The 17,572-nt window shown below is 36.4% G+C and overlaps 1 long non-coding RNA gene across 1 annotated transcript; it reads right to left on the bottom strand.

Annotated features, from left to right (window-relative positions):
• Positions 1 to 11,720: 11,720 nt before the first annotated feature.
• On the bottom strand, positions 11,721 to 12,514 carry LOC118480853. Its single transcript, XR_004863879.1, has 3 exons — positions 12,359 to 12,514; positions 11,859 to 11,972; positions 11,721 to 11,737 (listed from the first exon to the last, which is right to left on the bottom strand). It is a non-coding gene; the product is annotated as an uncharacterized LOC118480853 (long non-coding RNA).
• Positions 12,515 to 17,572: the final 5,058 nt, after the last annotated feature.

The raw sequence follows: 17,572 nt of genomic DNA, 5'->3' as shown, positions 1-17,572 counted from the left end.
CCTGGAAGGGTGTGGTTCGCTTTGGTAAACGGGGCAAGCTTAATCCGCGATACATTGGACCATTCTAAATTACCGAGAAGATCGGTAAGGTCGCTTATAGATTGAACCTACCTGAAGAACTGAGTGCGGTACACAACGTTTTTCACGTATCCAACCTGAAGAAGTGTTTGTCGGATGAAACACTTGTGATTCCTTTTAAGGAACTGACGATTGACGAACAGCTACACTTTACTGAGGAACCGATTGAGATCACGGATCGAGAGATCAAAATCCTCAAACGTAGCCAGATACCTCTTGCACGAGTCCGTTGGAACTCGCGACGTGGCCCAGAGTATACCTGGGAGCGGGAAGACCAGATGAAGCACAAGTATCCCCAGTTGTTCCCTAACGCAAATCCCAGCACTGAAGCTACGAACGAATTTCGGGACGAAATTCCAAACTAACGGGGGGATGATGTGACACCCCGTTGAAACGCTTTCACTTACACTAGCTTGACAGTGGCTGCCTTAACTTTCGGGACGAAAGTTCCTAAAACTTGGGGATAATGTGACACTTCGGACTTTCCCGGATAACCTTTCGATGTAACTTACGTATATATGTGCTTTGGAATGAAAATTTGAACTATTGTGTTACATGCTATTCATGTAAATGTGTTTATAGATATAAATGTGTCTGTAATATATATATATATGTATATAGATATAAGAGAGTGGGTGTGTATGCGAGATGAACCGGAACCCGAAACCACAACCAAACCCGAGAACCCGACTCGAGACCACGGTCTCGAGTGAACAGTGAAGCACTTGGGCCGGTTAAGGCCTTGTAGCCGAAAACCCAACCCGGAACCCCCTAAGCCCACTCGGAATGTTATATAAACCAACCCACCCCTCCCTTAACTATTTTTACAAATCTCACTACACTCTCATACTCTCCTCTCATCTCTCTCACTAAAACCCTAACAAACCAAGATCACCTCTTCTCATCTCCTTCTTCTCGGATCAAATCGGTGACCACTAGGAGCCCTCGGATCAACACACACACCCGTTAGAAGTTTCATACTCACCCTTGAACCTCACCAACCGGTTAGTGTCTTTATAATATTTGTTGATTGTTAGATGATAGCATGAATGACATAATTTAGCTAGTGTAGTTGTATGCTTGGTGATGTGGTTTTGTGTGTAAAATGGATAATCGACTAACATGTTTTTAGTTTCGGATAAGTTGCTAATGTGTTCATGACATTTTTGTGGCTAAATATGATGCAAACCATTGACTTGTGATGCTCATGAAAACCGGTTTGCATATGTGTGACACCATATGAATCGGTTTGGTTTAGAATTGATTCTTAGGATTTTCATGATAAAATGTTGTTTTGATAACTTGTTTGTGTGTTTTGATGTTGTCCGAGAAATATAAGATTTTGGTTAATGGGTTTTATGCATAGTATTTGGGTTGATGATGATGAGTGTTGTTGAATGTTGTTTGGATAATGATGAACAAGATGAATGTCTCATGAATATTTGAAAATGCCTTGTTTGATCCATTTTAGACAAAGGTTAGACAAGAAAACATGTTTTAGTGGCATAGTACAACCTGATTTCATGAAATTGCAATATCATTGGATAGTACAGTTTGCAGGTTGTAGAAGGTCTTCTTGTGCACGTAATCACGGTTGCGAGTCGCAACCTTTGGTTGCTACTCGAGACCGCACCAAGATTTGTCGAGACCTCCCGGTTGCGAGTCGTAATCAACGCGTATCGATCCGATTGCGAGTCGTAACCACAACTGCTTTGTCGGAACCGCCGGTTGCGAGTCGGAATCGCTGATTGCGAGTCGCAACCAAAGCATGACGAACCGAGACCTCGGTTGCGAGTCGCAACCTTGGTTGCGAGTCACCTCTGTCTCGACTGGGCTGTTATTGGGCCAATGTACTTGTTGGATTGTCTGTTAACTGGACTGCTTGTGTAACTGTTTCTGGTTAGGCCCAATAACCCCACTGTTGTGTGTTGGACTTTCTGTTGACTGGGCTGCATATATATACCTGCTACTGTGGTTAATTGTATTTATGTTAAGTGTGTTTTACACGTGTTTACTTGTACCCAACTTGACCCATACTTGATAACCATGCTAGGACGTGGTGACCAACATACTTAACCAAGTAACGTATCATACCGAGCAACCCAAGGTGAGTTCACAACTTAAAAGCATGCGTCCCGGTGGTTTGGGACACGAGACTAACACAACCCTATCCCCTTGAAAAGGGGATACCGTCTACATTCCTTCCCTGGTTATTGGGAACAAACTTACTTTATCTTCCCTGGTATTGGGAAACCTTTTTAGTTAATTACTGTTTATACGGAATGCAACCAACGGCACTAAACGCAACTCTATCACTCAAGTCCCTACTACATAATACCGATTAGTCGCCGGTGCCAGGCGAACGGGTTATTAGTTGATAGCGCTATTTAGGTCTTACCAGCCTCACACCGTGCCATGGTATGGGATCGGTCGTGAACTAATGTACTCAGGCATCCGTCAATGATGATAGAACATTGACATCGGGGCATCCTGCGGAAACGCAAACGGTTACCTAGTGTTCGGTATTGGAAAAACAGTTTAGTCGCTAACTTTTGGGGTAGCTCCCCATGGCATGTATAAACGGATAAATTAACTGGCGAAACAAGTTTTTGGTAATTAAAACTGGACAACTAGTGAACTCACTCAGCATTATTGTTGACCCCTTTACTGCATGCTTTGCAGGTGGCCAGTGACTGGAGCAGCTACTTGGGATGTGTAGTGGTCGTCTGCCCGTGTGTTGGGCATTTATCATGTTTGCCTTATGAACATTACTTAAAACTGTTTGTTTATGCTTCCGCTACATTTACTCTGAACTTAAGACATTGAACTCTAAACTTAACACTTGCTAATCGTATGGTTAGTAAGTATTGCTTCCGTTATCAATTTAATTATTCAGTATAATTGGTGGCTGGATCCTGGTCGGTCACGCCCTCGAAGCGGGTGTCATCCGCGGGTGGAATTTGGGGGTGTGACATGAGGCATGTACTAGTTTTATATATTAACAATTGATGAAAGCTCTTGTGAATAGTGGTCTTTGTTTTTTTTATGCTTTTTTTAATTGGTAATTTTTTTAATAGCAGTGCTCTTTGCATTTTCTTTCTTTTACAATTTTTTACTTTTAGTGGTTTTTGTGTTTTTTTAATTGGTATTATCGAAACCGGTTTTAATATTCGCTTTTATTAATTTTCGTTTTATGGTTTCTGATGAGTAGAGCTGATAACGACCAAGGTCACATCGCGTAGCACGGGGGAAAACGATCAAACTCATGCCGCGTAACACAATGGGAATTTTATTTTGTTTTTTAATTGATATTATCGGAACCGATATCGATATTTGCTTTTACAGTTTTTCGATGAGTCGAGCCGATAACAACCAAAATCACACCGCATAACACGAGGGATAACCGAGCATACTCTTGTCACGTAGCGCATGGGAAGAACCCCGTATTGATCTTCGTTTTATGCTTTTCAATGAGTCGAGTCGATAATGACCAAAGTCGGGCCACGTAGTAGGGGAAAACGATTAAACTCCCGCCGCATAGCACGGGGGAAAAACCTTTTTTTTAATTGGTATTATTGGAACCTGTATCGATATTCGCTTTTATGGTTTAGCGCAAGAAAAAAATTGTTCAAACTCCCAGCGTGTCGCACGGGAGGAAAAACCTATTTTTTTATTGGGAGGAAAAAACCTTTTTTTTATTGGTATTATCGAAACCAGTATCGATAATCGTTTTTTTGGTTTTTGATGAGTTGAGCGATAGTGACCAAAGTCAAACTGTGTAGTACGAGGAAAACGATCAAATTCCCGCCGCGTAGCGCGGGAAGAAAAAACCTAGTTACTATATAATAACAAGGTAGGTTCTTAGGAATAATGTAGTGGTACTAACATGCACCGTCACGTGTCACAATCTTATTGGATTTCAGTTTTTTTTGCAGTCTCGGATTTTTCTGGCTAGGTTTTCTTTGCCGATCTGATTCGTATCCGGCGTGTTTTTGTTTTAAGATTTTCTCGGTTTTAGTTGTCGTTTTCTTACTACTCACACCCACAACGTTGGTTTTGCCCTCATTTTCTAAAAACTTAAAAAAATCACTTTGACCCACTCAACTTTATAATTCGTGTTGGTATAAATTCAAGTTTGTCTATACTTTATGCCGATTCGCGGTATAAGTTCTTGTTTGTCTTTCCTTGCGTTTTACGTCATTTTTACCAGTTTTTATGGTGTTTGCTTACTATTACCACCCCGCAACACACAAATTAAATACTAGTTAATCATAATAATAGTAGTAAGAATTGATTGTATGATAAAATGATGTAGTAAATTAGTTATCAACTTAAGGTTAATAATGTGTTAACCCATAAAACCTTATCATATTATGTTTTAATCCTTTGGTATTTTTATTTTTCGCTCTTGCTAAACAACACCTTGCACCCCTCTCTTTCAACATCAACCGGAGTGTTAAGTATGTTAGTTAACCCATAAAACCTTATCATATTGTGGCCCTTGGCTTTACATGTGGGTACGCCCCCTGGCCCCTGGTTTTGTATGATGGGGACTATGGTAAAATGTTGTTTTCATGGTGGTCTGTCCAAGATGGTTTCTGTGGTAGCAAATCGGTGCTGCGGTTTAATAAAAAAAAATAAAAAAAAAAATTAACAATAATAATAATAATAATAATAATAATAATAATAATAATAATAATAATAATAATAATAATAATAGTGTTAAAACGTCACAAAATATAGAAATACATATACACAAAGATGAAAAGGTTCTACTTTCTAGGTAGAACAAAGTTTTATTTATGAGAACATGTAGGACAAGAACTGTTTATCTTTTTAATCGTTAAAGAAGTTATATAGTAAGTTACATCACCTACACATGTATATATAAACCTTTAAATAACATATTATGTTGATTTTATGTAAATAACATACACATTTATATGTAACATAATGAGTACAAAACTTGAAACATATGGGGCTATGGGGCTATGTGTTGTGGGCTTAGATGGGGACGTCAACCATGCCACCTCAGCAGGACATGGGGAATGAATACTGTCGCGGATATTTTGCCTATACCAGTTATTTATAATTAAGTAATGCTTGATCCTGTAACAAAATTACTTCAGTTATTTATGCAAATTTTGTAACCATAACAAAAATATGCAACTTGTTTATATATGATGTCCACTTATAATATCATATGATATTTTGCCTTGACTCCTTAATTAAGGATTCAATTGTTAGTTTCAGAGCTAAGTTACGTTTCTGATTATGTGTAGTATATGTACATATGAATATATGATTATGTACAAGTACTACATAAGTATGATCTACGATAAAGTAGTGCATAGCTGTGGTGATAATTTATACTTAAAATAACATTATAATTATCATATTAGCATGACTATATACTTGAAACACTATCATCTTAGCATGACTATATACTTGAAACACTATCATAACGTATATGAGAGAGTATGTGTATATGCTTAAATGAAGATATCATGTGATACACTTAAAATGACTTATCTCAGTGTATGCTTCAATCATATAGTATACTTTCATTTACAAGTAAGGATGAACAACTATATGTGTATTAAAGTCCACTTACAAGTTTAAATCCTCACATAGAATGGAGAGCCGTCCCGAGAAGTTTAAAAAAAAATTTATCCTTCGGGCGATAAAAGAAAAACTGGGCCTAAAATTGTGGTTAGGGAAATGAATTAAAAACAAAATAAAAACTTAGTGGTGAAATCAAGACTTGAACTAGAGACACCTACATTATTTTGTGATGGTTTTTTTCACTCCACCACAAACACTTTTTTACATAGTAAATGGAAGCATATACTATATATATATAGGGAGAGAATCATGAGAAAACTAAGTATAAATGCGAAAACTAAAAGCTACCAAAAAGTCTAAAAAACACACCATTTTTTTTTTTTATAAAAAATTGCTATTTTTAATGTATAAAAAATTTAAAAATAGTACTGCATATGTGCATTATTTGTATGTGTTGCATATGCAATTTAACCTTAGGGTTTAGGTTTTGGGTTTAGTTTAGCTTTTATGGTTAGGGTTTTTAGGAGGTTTAGGGTTAGGATATTAATACACATATGTAGTACTTACTTTTTTTATAAATTAAAAATAGTGAATTTTAGGAAAAAAAAATTTAGGTAGTTTTTTTTATTTTCTTATTTAAACTAGTTTTCCCATGATACATCCTATACAAACACACACACACATGTATATATATATATATATATATATATATATATATATATAGGTAGTTTTTTTATTTTCTTATTTAAACTAGTTTTCCCATGATACATCCTATACAAACACACACAAACATGTATATATATATATATATATATATAGGGGACCGCTAGAATGAGAACCACCACGAGTTGTAAGAACCACGAGAACCGCGACCCGCGGGTGGCCGTTGACCACGAAATTTTTTTTACACCTAGATCCGTATATTTTAAGACCGGGTGTAAATTTTGGGTTCAAACGGCGCACCCGAGGGGGTAGTTTTTTACGCCCAAAGTTTGGTTAAAAAAAAAAAAGAAAAATTAAAAAAATTAAAAAAACCCAAACTTTGGGCGTAAAAAACTATCCCCTCGGGCGCGCCGTTTGAACCCAAAATTTACACCCGGTCTTAAAATATACGGATCTAGGTGTAAAAAAAATTTCGTGGACAACGGCCACCCGCGGGTCGCGGTTCTCGTGGTTCTTACAACTCGGGGTGGTTCTCATTCTAGCGGTCCCCTATATATATATATATATATATATATATATATATATATATATATATAGGAAAAGGATCCGTTAGGAACCACCTTTTATTGCGAGAACCGCGAGAACCAGTGTGAACACATGGCAAAATTGTAAATATATTGAATTCTAACAAAAACACACGGTGTTATAATTGTAAATATATGGATCTGTAACATAAACACGCGTGTCCCCTGTTTTAGGGTTTCTTCATCACATTTGTTCCCAATCCACAATCTGCATCATCATCATCATCATCATCTACACTTTGATTGAGGTTCACGGCTGTTCACGGCGGCTTACCGGCGGCACACATGAGTTTATGGTGGTTCTCGCAACATTAGACAACACTTTATCCCACAAATTTCATCCCACAAATTTCATTGCTGGGGCATTCGGGATTATTGCTACATATGGCGTCCTCTGATTCATACCGTGTTGAAATATCTCGTGTTGAACCTACCACATCCGATGATAATAACCCACCAATATCTGAATATCATCCTCATACATTTGATAATACCTATCTTGGTGGTCCATCTGCTGCCAAACCCGTATATGTTGTCAATCCAATTGAAAGTTGCAAAATTGTGTACACAACAATTGATAGTCGACATTCCCGTCATGGATTTGAAATACCTACTCTTGATTCCATATCAATACCAGCTAATGTTACGGTTTCATCTGGGAATGCATATGGGAATGTCAATATATCTGACCAATCGTTGTCGATTGACACTACTTCGACTGGTACAGGACCCACAAATACAGAACAACCTCAATTGCAGTTCATTCGGTTTTAGACTAAAGGTATCCCATGTCCATTTTGTGTAATTTGTATATTGTTCAATGTTATACATGTTTAAAATATGTTCACATTCATATTATGATGTCACTAATTATTAATCAACAATATATGCACATGTGCACTGTGTTAACTGAACCATCTTATAAATTATGATACATTATAAATATATGCACATGTGCATGTTGACGATTATTAATTTGTTATATTGTATATTAAAGAGTAAATTACGTTTTCGGCCCCTGTGGTTATGTCAGTTTTACTATATTAGCCCAAAATAAGAATTTTTAACGTATCTGCCCCCATGGTCCCTATATCTAACCATTTTGGCCCCTAATTCTAACCAAACCCCAACTCTGGTTAACTTCTTGGTCACATGGGTTGCACATGATGGGTAAAATTGTAATTTCCCCTCCCCCTTTACTTTTACTGATTTATAAAAAACAAAAGAAACAATAATTATCATACATAGAGAACACACACACTCTCTCTCATCTTTCTCTCTGCTCTCTCTCTCCTACCACCGCAAAACACAACCTGCAACAATACACCTCCGACTAACACCACTTCAGCCACACCTCAGCCACCACCACACTTCAGCCACCGACCACACCACATCAGTCCCCCGTCGGTGACCATCACCTCCACCTCCACAACTGCCACACCAATAATGTTTGATCAAAACCCAATAACCATATCCATCCAGATTAAAAAACAAACCCACAAACAAAATCAAATCCAAATTAACGAAAGAATCAAATCAAATCCAAACAAACCCACAAACAAAATCAAACATACACAGGCCTATTTGTGTTATACTTGGATAAATGATCTGAAACAAAATCAAACACAATAACCATATCCTTTCCACTGTGAGAACCTCCCACCGCCACCTGACCACCGCCGCTGCCACCTCGCCACCTGACCACCGCCGCTTCCACCGCTCCCCCTTTTCCCGCTGCTCCCTCTCTCCTCGTGGCTCCGATTATAAATCGGTTTCGAACGAGAACGAGATTGGGGGTTCATGTGTGTACTCTTGATAAAATTGTGAATCCAAGATTGGGGGTTCATGGCGGAGAGTTTATGAGGGAGAGACAGGTTGTAGTGTTTGGCAGGGGGTCGGTGGCGGAGGTATGGAGTTGACGGTGGTGAGAGAGAGGGGTGTTTATGAGAGAGAGAAGAGAGAGAGAGAGACAGAGAGAAGGGGGATAGTTTATGAGAGAGAGAGACTGTATGTGGTGGTAGGTACGATGGTGGTGGTGATGATACGGTGGAGGAGGTGATGGTAGGTACGGTGGTGGTGGTGGTGATGATACGGTGGAGGAGGTGGTGGTAGGTACGGTGGTGGTGGTGATGATACGGTGGAGGAGGTGGTGGTAGGTACGGTGGTGGTGGTGATGATACGGTGATGGTGGTGATGATACGGTGGTGGGCTGTGTTTTGCGGTGGGGGGTGGTGGTGTGGTGGTGGTGGTAGTAGAGAGAGAGAGCAGAGAGAAAGATGAGAGAGAGTGTGTGTGTGTTCTGTATGTATGTGTGGGTGTATATAATCAGTAAAAGTAAATGGTGAGGGGAAATTACAATTTTACCCATCATGTGCAACCCATATGACCAAAAAGTTAACTAGAGTTGGGGTTTGGTTAGAATTAGGGGCCAAAATGGTTAGATATAGGGACCATGGGGGCAGATACGTTAAAAATTCTTATTTTGGGCTAATATAGTAAAACTGACATAATCACAGGGGCCAAAAACGTAATTTACTCTATATTAAATTACATTACACATATAATTTGTTAAATTTTCTTATTAAATTCACAGGAACAGTTATGGCTGCTATACATTCTACACCCAATGGCACCCCATATTGGATACTTGAAGTTGATATTGAATACATACCTGAAGTTGCAGTCCATTCAATTTGTGACTAAAGGTATTATGTTGACTGTAATTGTTGTATATACTCTGTAAATGATATTATATTAAATGTTATGCACATGTGCATTATGTTGATTGTAAATGATATTGTATTAAATTATATGCAAATGTGTATTATGTTGAAAATTAGACTATGTTGTTGATGTGTGGATTCTGAACAAGTGCCTTATGGATGACTATCCAATTATGTACAGGATGGCAGCAAACAAAGGGGCTTGGGTGGCGGACAACTACAAAAAACTAAGGGAGGCGACTGTGTGGGATTGGCAATGGAAGAACAATCTGACAACCAGGGAGGCATTGGTGGAGTTTATGTTGCTTTTGGCGTTGCTGAGAGACACCAGAATGAAGACGGGTCAATATGGGTGGGGTTGGCACTCGGAAAAATAAGTCGACTTTCAATGTTAAAACAGTTAGAGAGTATTTGTGTGTCACAAGCGGGACCCGTCGAGTGGCTTTGTAATGATCTGGAATGGCTGGGCTACACCTAAAGCCAATATGTTAGCATGGAAAGGCGTCGAAGGCAGGTTACCGACAAAGACGGATCTGGAAAAAAAGGGGAATTCAGATCAGCAACACATTGTGCCCGAGTTGCGGATACGAGCAAGAAACTGTTGAACACATCCTCATTACGTGTTTGATGTCGAAAACGATATGGTGGATGGTGTGGATGGTCAGATCATGGCTGGGAGTAAAAGATTTACATTATTGCTCAACAGTGGCATATATTCTATCTTTTTCCTAAGAAGAAGAAAAAGGCAGTCAACTACATAGTGATGGCTACATTATGGATCATATGGTCGAGCAGAAATGAGAAGGTATTCAAAGTCGTGCAGTTTTCAAATGATATAAGACTGGAACAAATCAATGAGTGTACTCTGTTGTGGATGAAAGTCATAGCAAAAATGGAGAATTTAGTGACTGAAGAGTGGTACACAAGTGGTGTGAATGTAATAGAAAATTAGGAGTTTATATGTTTATTTTAAGCGTACTTCTCTAGTTCTTGGCTAGATTTCTGGTTTGAATATATGACATCTTATTTTGTTCAAAAAAATGTCGTTATATATAAAATGATAATGCTCGTGTGCATTATATTGACAATTACATTATGCGCACGTGCATTATATTGACAATTACATTATGTATACATTTAATGACAATATGCTATTGGTTTCCTGATCCCCCTGATGATGAACCTAATTCTTGTTCCAATGATGTTGATTCCAATGAATGATGTGGATTCCAATGACACTAATGAAGATGCTGATGATGATCCAGAAGACCACACACACACACACATGTATATATATATGAACGTGAGCACCCCCTTAGACGTCCATCCAGGTGTCGTAAATCAACCGACGATCTTGTATTAGCCTATATATGATGTCAAACAATTTATAATCATTAATCGTCTTGTTTATGATTTTTTGTTTACAGTCATTTTTTGTACTATTTGTTTTCATATTCATAGACTATGATTACATTTTTATTGTTTCGAACAATGCACATGTAATCATATGTAATTCCATTATTGACTACCTAACATATATTACCAACATGGTTACTGTTTCGAACAATGCACATGTGCATACATGTTTACTATACCAACTTTTGTGTTATAACAAGTAAATATAACACCCTCATCATAAGAATCACATAATCCGATCAACAATCATTATTGCACATATGCATCACCAACATATACTATACCAAACAACATATTGCATCCTAAATTAACAAATATAACCATCTGTAATGCATTATACAATTCCAATATGTGTACTATTTCAAACTATGCACATGTGCAGTACCAACATTCCCTCTACGAAACAACATAATACACCATATATTAACAAACATGATCATTCGCCTCTAATACTGGCAATTTTGTTGCTATCTTCATTCTCATGTTCTTAGTTGCAAGTCTTGAATTTATTTATCTTTGCTGAATATGCAATCAAACTTCTCACCACTCCCATTATACATCTTCATATGTCGCATAGCGAAAACCCCACAAACTACCCCACAAACTGTGAAGTAATAATGGGATTTCGTTTATTTACTTGTTCGATTTTTTCATCGTGATTTCGCTCACTTGTCCTCCTCTTTATACTTTCTTCTTCTTCTTGTGCACCTATATGTGATATATTTAATGTGTATACATAAATGATATTATTTAACGTGAAAGTAATAACGGGATGCACATGTGCATAAACTCCCAACTGCATCATCGAATATTAATCAACCTTTTTTACCTCTTTGTTTAACTGTTGCGTAATCATCTTCCATTGCATCCGGCCATATTTTGACCCTTCATCCCTTGATTTCAAAACGTAAGTTACCTTCTTTGAATTTTTCCCGTTATCGATCTATGATAATAAACAAAAAAACATAAGATTAACAAACATACAATCTCAATGAATTTGTGCATTAACATTAACTTTATCATTACTATATACAATATGCACATGTGCATGAACATAAATTACATTGTTAACATATTCTGTCAAAATTCTAGCAAACTATGCACATGTACAAAAACATGAATTACCTTATTAACATATTCTGGTGAATTATGCATATTTGCCTAACTGCACGTTTGCATCCATATGACGGACCTAATTGAAATAATCTGGCAAAAATATGCATTTGTGTATAACTATGCACATGTTCATTAACATGACTGAGCTTATCAACAGGTTTGCTTCGATAAAAAAATATTAGACAAAACAAAAGTTATTTTTTTGATTTTTACCTCTTTGTTTAACTGCCGCGTAATCATCTTCCATTGCATGTCGCATAATCATCTTCCATTGCATCCGACATTTTTTTGACCCTTCATCCATTGACTTCAAAACAAAAGTTACTTTCTTCGATTTTTTCCTATTGTTTTTATACAATAATATACAAAAAAATAATAAAAAATAAGATCAATAAATATAAATTATCAATAAATATGTGCATTAACGTTAACTTTAGCATAACCATATACACTATGCACATGTGCATAAACATAAACGATCTTGTTAACAACATATGCATCAACTTTATCATCACTATATTAACTATGCACATGTGCATCAACATAAACGGCCTTGTTAACAATATATGCATCAACTTTATCATCACCATATTAACTATGCACATGTGCATAACTATGTGCACATGTGCATTAACATGACCGACAATTTCAACAGGTAATGTTTGCTTCAATAGAATAACCTAACCATTGCCAACTCAAATTATGTATTACCACCAAATATATTTAAAATTATTCAGTAACAAAACCTACATACAAACACACACACACACACACACATATCTACCACATTACAAGTCGATGTATCACAATAATTATCCTGAATCCCTCAAACATCATATACATCAAACCATTTTCGCTAATGCATATATGAAACTACGATTTAATCGTCATACTAACATATAAAGGATATGAATCGACAATTAAGCATCATGTTAACATATGAAAGTGAAAAAACAAATTTATTCTTATAATCACCGGACCAAATTTGGGAACTAACCTCGATTATATGACGAAATATAAAATATCTACTGGTAAAATCTAAAATATGAGATACAATCTCAATCCAGATGCTTCGATACGGTGGACTGATGATGGTGAAGTGATGATGTATTCAGGACGATGATGTAAACGACTGTAATCGACGAATTGTTAAGAGAATCAGGTTAAGAATTGTTGAGATAGCTGGATGTAATCAAAGTTCAGATAAGAGTTCAGATATTGGATGTGAAAGTTTTTATTAAATGTAATTTATTTTATGCTTGAAGTCCGATGGTAAAAGGAATCAGGTATGCAGGTTTTTTAAATGTTGTTTGTTATTTACAAAATTGCCCCCTGTTCACATGGTTCTCGCGGTTCTCGCAATAAAGGTGGTTCTCACATGAACCCTACCCTACATATATATATATATATATATATATATATATATATATATATATATATATATATATATATATATATATATATATATATATATATATATAATAGGGTTAGGTTATTAGTGAACAACCTCCTTGATTGTGAACACTAGTGAACTAATCATAGCCCTTGATTATCAATACACAAGTGTATACACATGTGTAAATCAATGGCCAAGATTTGATGATGAAAATACACTAGTGTATTTTATGATTTGATGATGTAAATCAATGGTCAGGATTTGTTCATCCAGTTCACAAATACACTACTGTTCACTCTAGAACCCCACCCTATATATATATATATATATATATATATATATATATATATATATATATATATATATATATATATATATATATATATAGAAACGGGATCAGGAGAAAACGCTCAAAAGTGTGAGAATGGTGAGAACGCATCCTGGCCAAACACGTGTCACGCGGCTTAGAGAAGGGCAGAGGGGATTTTTTGTCCTTTTATCTTCTGCTTTTCCAGTTCCGCTTTTCCCAATATTGTTTTATTTGTTGGGGTTTAAGATTTTTGGCGTAAACCAAATTCAATAATTAATGGCGTTTAATGGTTTCATCGTATTAACATTTTGGCGTTTATGGCGTTTTTCAAATCGTATGCCATTGGAACCTCAGGGTGGTTAGGAAATCTATCTGAATGGCATTTTTTCAAGGCGTTTTAAACAAGATGGCCCATTGTTCTTTTATTTTTTATATACATTTTGGTGTTTGTGGTAACTTGTCGTTTTACAATTGTAAGATTTATCACAAGCACAGGGAAAAAAGTAGAAGCGAAGAAAATAAATTAAAAATCATAATCGGATCTCTCTTCACAATCTTCACTGTCATCAGTCTCTCTCTTCTTTAATATTACAAGAACTGTCACCAAATATATGACGTTTTATGTAAAACTTAACAAACCCATCGGTTTAATTATTTTGTCTGCTCGTCTGTTGAAGTGGCTTTTTGTGGATGTTTGGGTACATAGATCTATGACATGTGGGTGGGTTTTTCGCTTTTTCTTCATCGTCATCTTTATAATCATGCCACTCTTCAGTGTCATTGAGCTCTTTTCCTCATCCAAGCCTTATTCAAGAACAAAGAACACAAAATGACATTCGATTGTCATGTGTATATTTTTCTTGAAGAATTGTCCATCTCATGCAGCAAAATCTTTCTGAGTTACTCCTCTCAGGTAACAATCCATTCAGTGAAACTTCACGAAGAACAATACTGAATATCCAAGATAGCACATTAGCCATCTTTGATTTTTTTTTTTTGATTTTTTGGCGTTTTGCAGTGAGTGGTATTTAGTAGTATTTTGGCCTTTTTTTTTGTTTGATTAAATGGAAGTTGCTTAGAGTTATTATTTTATAGGATTTCGTTTGGGGGCGTAGGTTAGGCGGTGTATTATTATAATAAAGTATTCGTCGTTTCAGTTACTGTTTGTAATTATTGTTTTTGATAAGCTTTATCTCTGAAGTCTGTAACACGTCCCATCTTTCAAGTTTGGCGTTTTATATTCTAATATAATAAATTTCCCGTCTCTTCATTTTTACTATTTTTGTAGTTACTGTTTCTAGTTACATTTTCAATTTGCTTTTTATTTTTTTTTATTTTTTGGGTTTTTTTATAATACTTTTTCAAAGTAATTTTATTATAGTTTGGAAGTTTTTGGGGGCGTTTTACGGGATGATAGCGTTTAAACAAGCATTTTGGCTGTTTTGGCGTTTTTATTATATATAGCGTTTTTATTATATAACAATCAACCGAAAAAGAAAATAAAAAAAATATATAAACAATTGATCTTCCAAATCTTCACTGTCACCAGTCTCTTTCTTCTTTTTTGAATAAACTTAACTGGCTGGTTCGACTTTCGTATTGTTTTTTTGTTTTCAAGTAGTTTTTTTGTGGCTGTTTGGAAGCACAAAGTTTGATATCAGCATTTTTTTCTTGAAGATTTGTCCATCTCATGCAGCAAAATGTTATTGAGTTTAGACCCTTCAGCCAACAATCTTGAATTTTCCAATGAACAATGTTTGATTTTTTAACTTTTTTGGCGTTTTACCGATAAAAAGAACGCCACCAAATAAAAGCACCTTAAACCCCAAAATTTGATCATGCTAAAATCAACAATGTTTTGCTGTATGAGATGGACAACATTGTTAATCCTCGGTTAAGAAAGATAACTGACAATGTTGTCCACCCTATACAGCTAAACTTTATTGACAACAAACCTCAATAATGTTTTTGTATGTTTTGGCGTTATAAATTGGATGGAAGTTGAGGATAAGTCAATAAGATTTTACTCAATGAAATGGACAGTATCCTCACTTAAGGATTTTGTCCATTTCATTGAGCGAAATCTTACAGACAACCAAACTGAATTTCAAATACGTTTTGGGTTAGAAGATATTTGATGTTTGGGTTTTTTGGCATTTCTAAGGCGAATGTGATATATTAAATATGACGTTTGGGTTTTTGTGTGTGTTTTTAATTGAAGGTCTGAGATGTTGTATATATAGGATTTTTTTGGCGGTTTCTTAGGCGGGATTTTACTATAATTAAGTTTGGCGTTTTATATCTAATGACGTTTTTAGTTAGAATGGTGTGTGATTTTTGTTTTTGGCATTTTATTTCATTATATGGCGTTTTGTGTGGAGAAGTCAAAAGACCCTTTTACCCTTAATGAAGCGCGTCCACGTAATAAAATTGATGTTATTTACGAAAACACCACCGCACCAATCTAGTCCATAGATTGTTTTGATCAGACGATCCATAAGCGTTCTCACTGTAACACCCCGTGTTTCGAAAGTCAAAGTCAAAGTCAACATTGAAGTCAAAGGAAGAAAAGATTGCTAATTGGGATTTGTCACTCCTTGCTCAACTCCTGTTATTGACTTCTTTGACTTGTAGATAGTCTATTTATTTTATCGCATTAGTTGTATTATGTGGAGTACTTGTTAATAATCGAGGTCTAATAGCTATTTATCGCTTTATCGCTTATCGCAATCGCACTCGCAACTCGATTTATGCGTTCTGGTTATTGTTTTACGTGTGTGTGCCTTTTGTGTGTTACTTGTGCATGTTTAATCATGTTATGTTGTGGTGATCAATCGAAACGCAATCGCAACACTATCGTAATCGAATCGCAGACGCTAAACGCAAGTTAATTATGATGATTGTATGTTAGATATAGTAGTTAGGATTAAAAGTAATATAAAATGAAACTCTATCACATCGCAACGCTCAACACGCGAACCGAAACAGCAAAACTCGTCGCGCCAAACACTCGAATCGAGTGGCCAACCGATCGCATTGCCACCCGATCGGGTTGCCACCCGATCGAGCTGCCACCCGATCGACCAGCCACTTTCCCCCCTTTCCCTTTTGGGAAACCCTATAAATACCCCTCACATGTCACATCACTTGATGTGACAGCTCCCACTCGACTCAACTCGCTCCAGCCCACATTTCTTCCGATTTCTCGCGATTCTTGTAAGTTTTCAACCTAAATCTTGTACTTTCTTGATCTATACGCACTCCTACACCTTTCTATCTTTTAAATATTAACTTTTAACCATGAATTCACTAGATTTGAGGTGTTCTAGGATGATGTCATCATGGGGTTCTTATGAACTTCATGTTTTGGCTTCAATCCACCAAGAAAAACTTAGATCTGAACAATTTCCACATGAATAAACAAGGATCTTGCATAGATCTGAAAATATTCACGGTGAAAAGGATTGAAAGATGGTTTTCTGACTTTCTTTCAACTATTTTACACTCAATACATTCAAAACTGATAGAATCGGAGTTTGTTCTGATCTTCTACTCCTTCTTAGAGATGTGTTGGTCCAAGATCTGTATTCTATCAAAGAGATTACTGATTTCGGGTTAAACATGAAACACCGTCTCGAACAGTTAACTGGTCGGACTATGGTGGTTCCTGTCCGTTCGGGTCACTAACTCTGGACGAGGTTTCTGTTGTTTGGCACGTTAT

Source organism: Helianthus annuus, chromosome 8, assembly GCF_002127325.2.
Source record: "Helianthus annuus cultivar XRQ/B chromosome 8, HanXRQr2.0-SUNRISE, whole genome shotgun sequence".
In the NCBI taxonomy this organism is placed as follows: Eukaryota; Viridiplantae; Streptophyta; class Magnoliopsida; order Asterales; family Asteraceae; genus Helianthus; species Helianthus annuus.
Note: the sequence above shows the minus strand (reverse complement) of the source record. Positions and strands in the feature narration are given on the sequence as shown.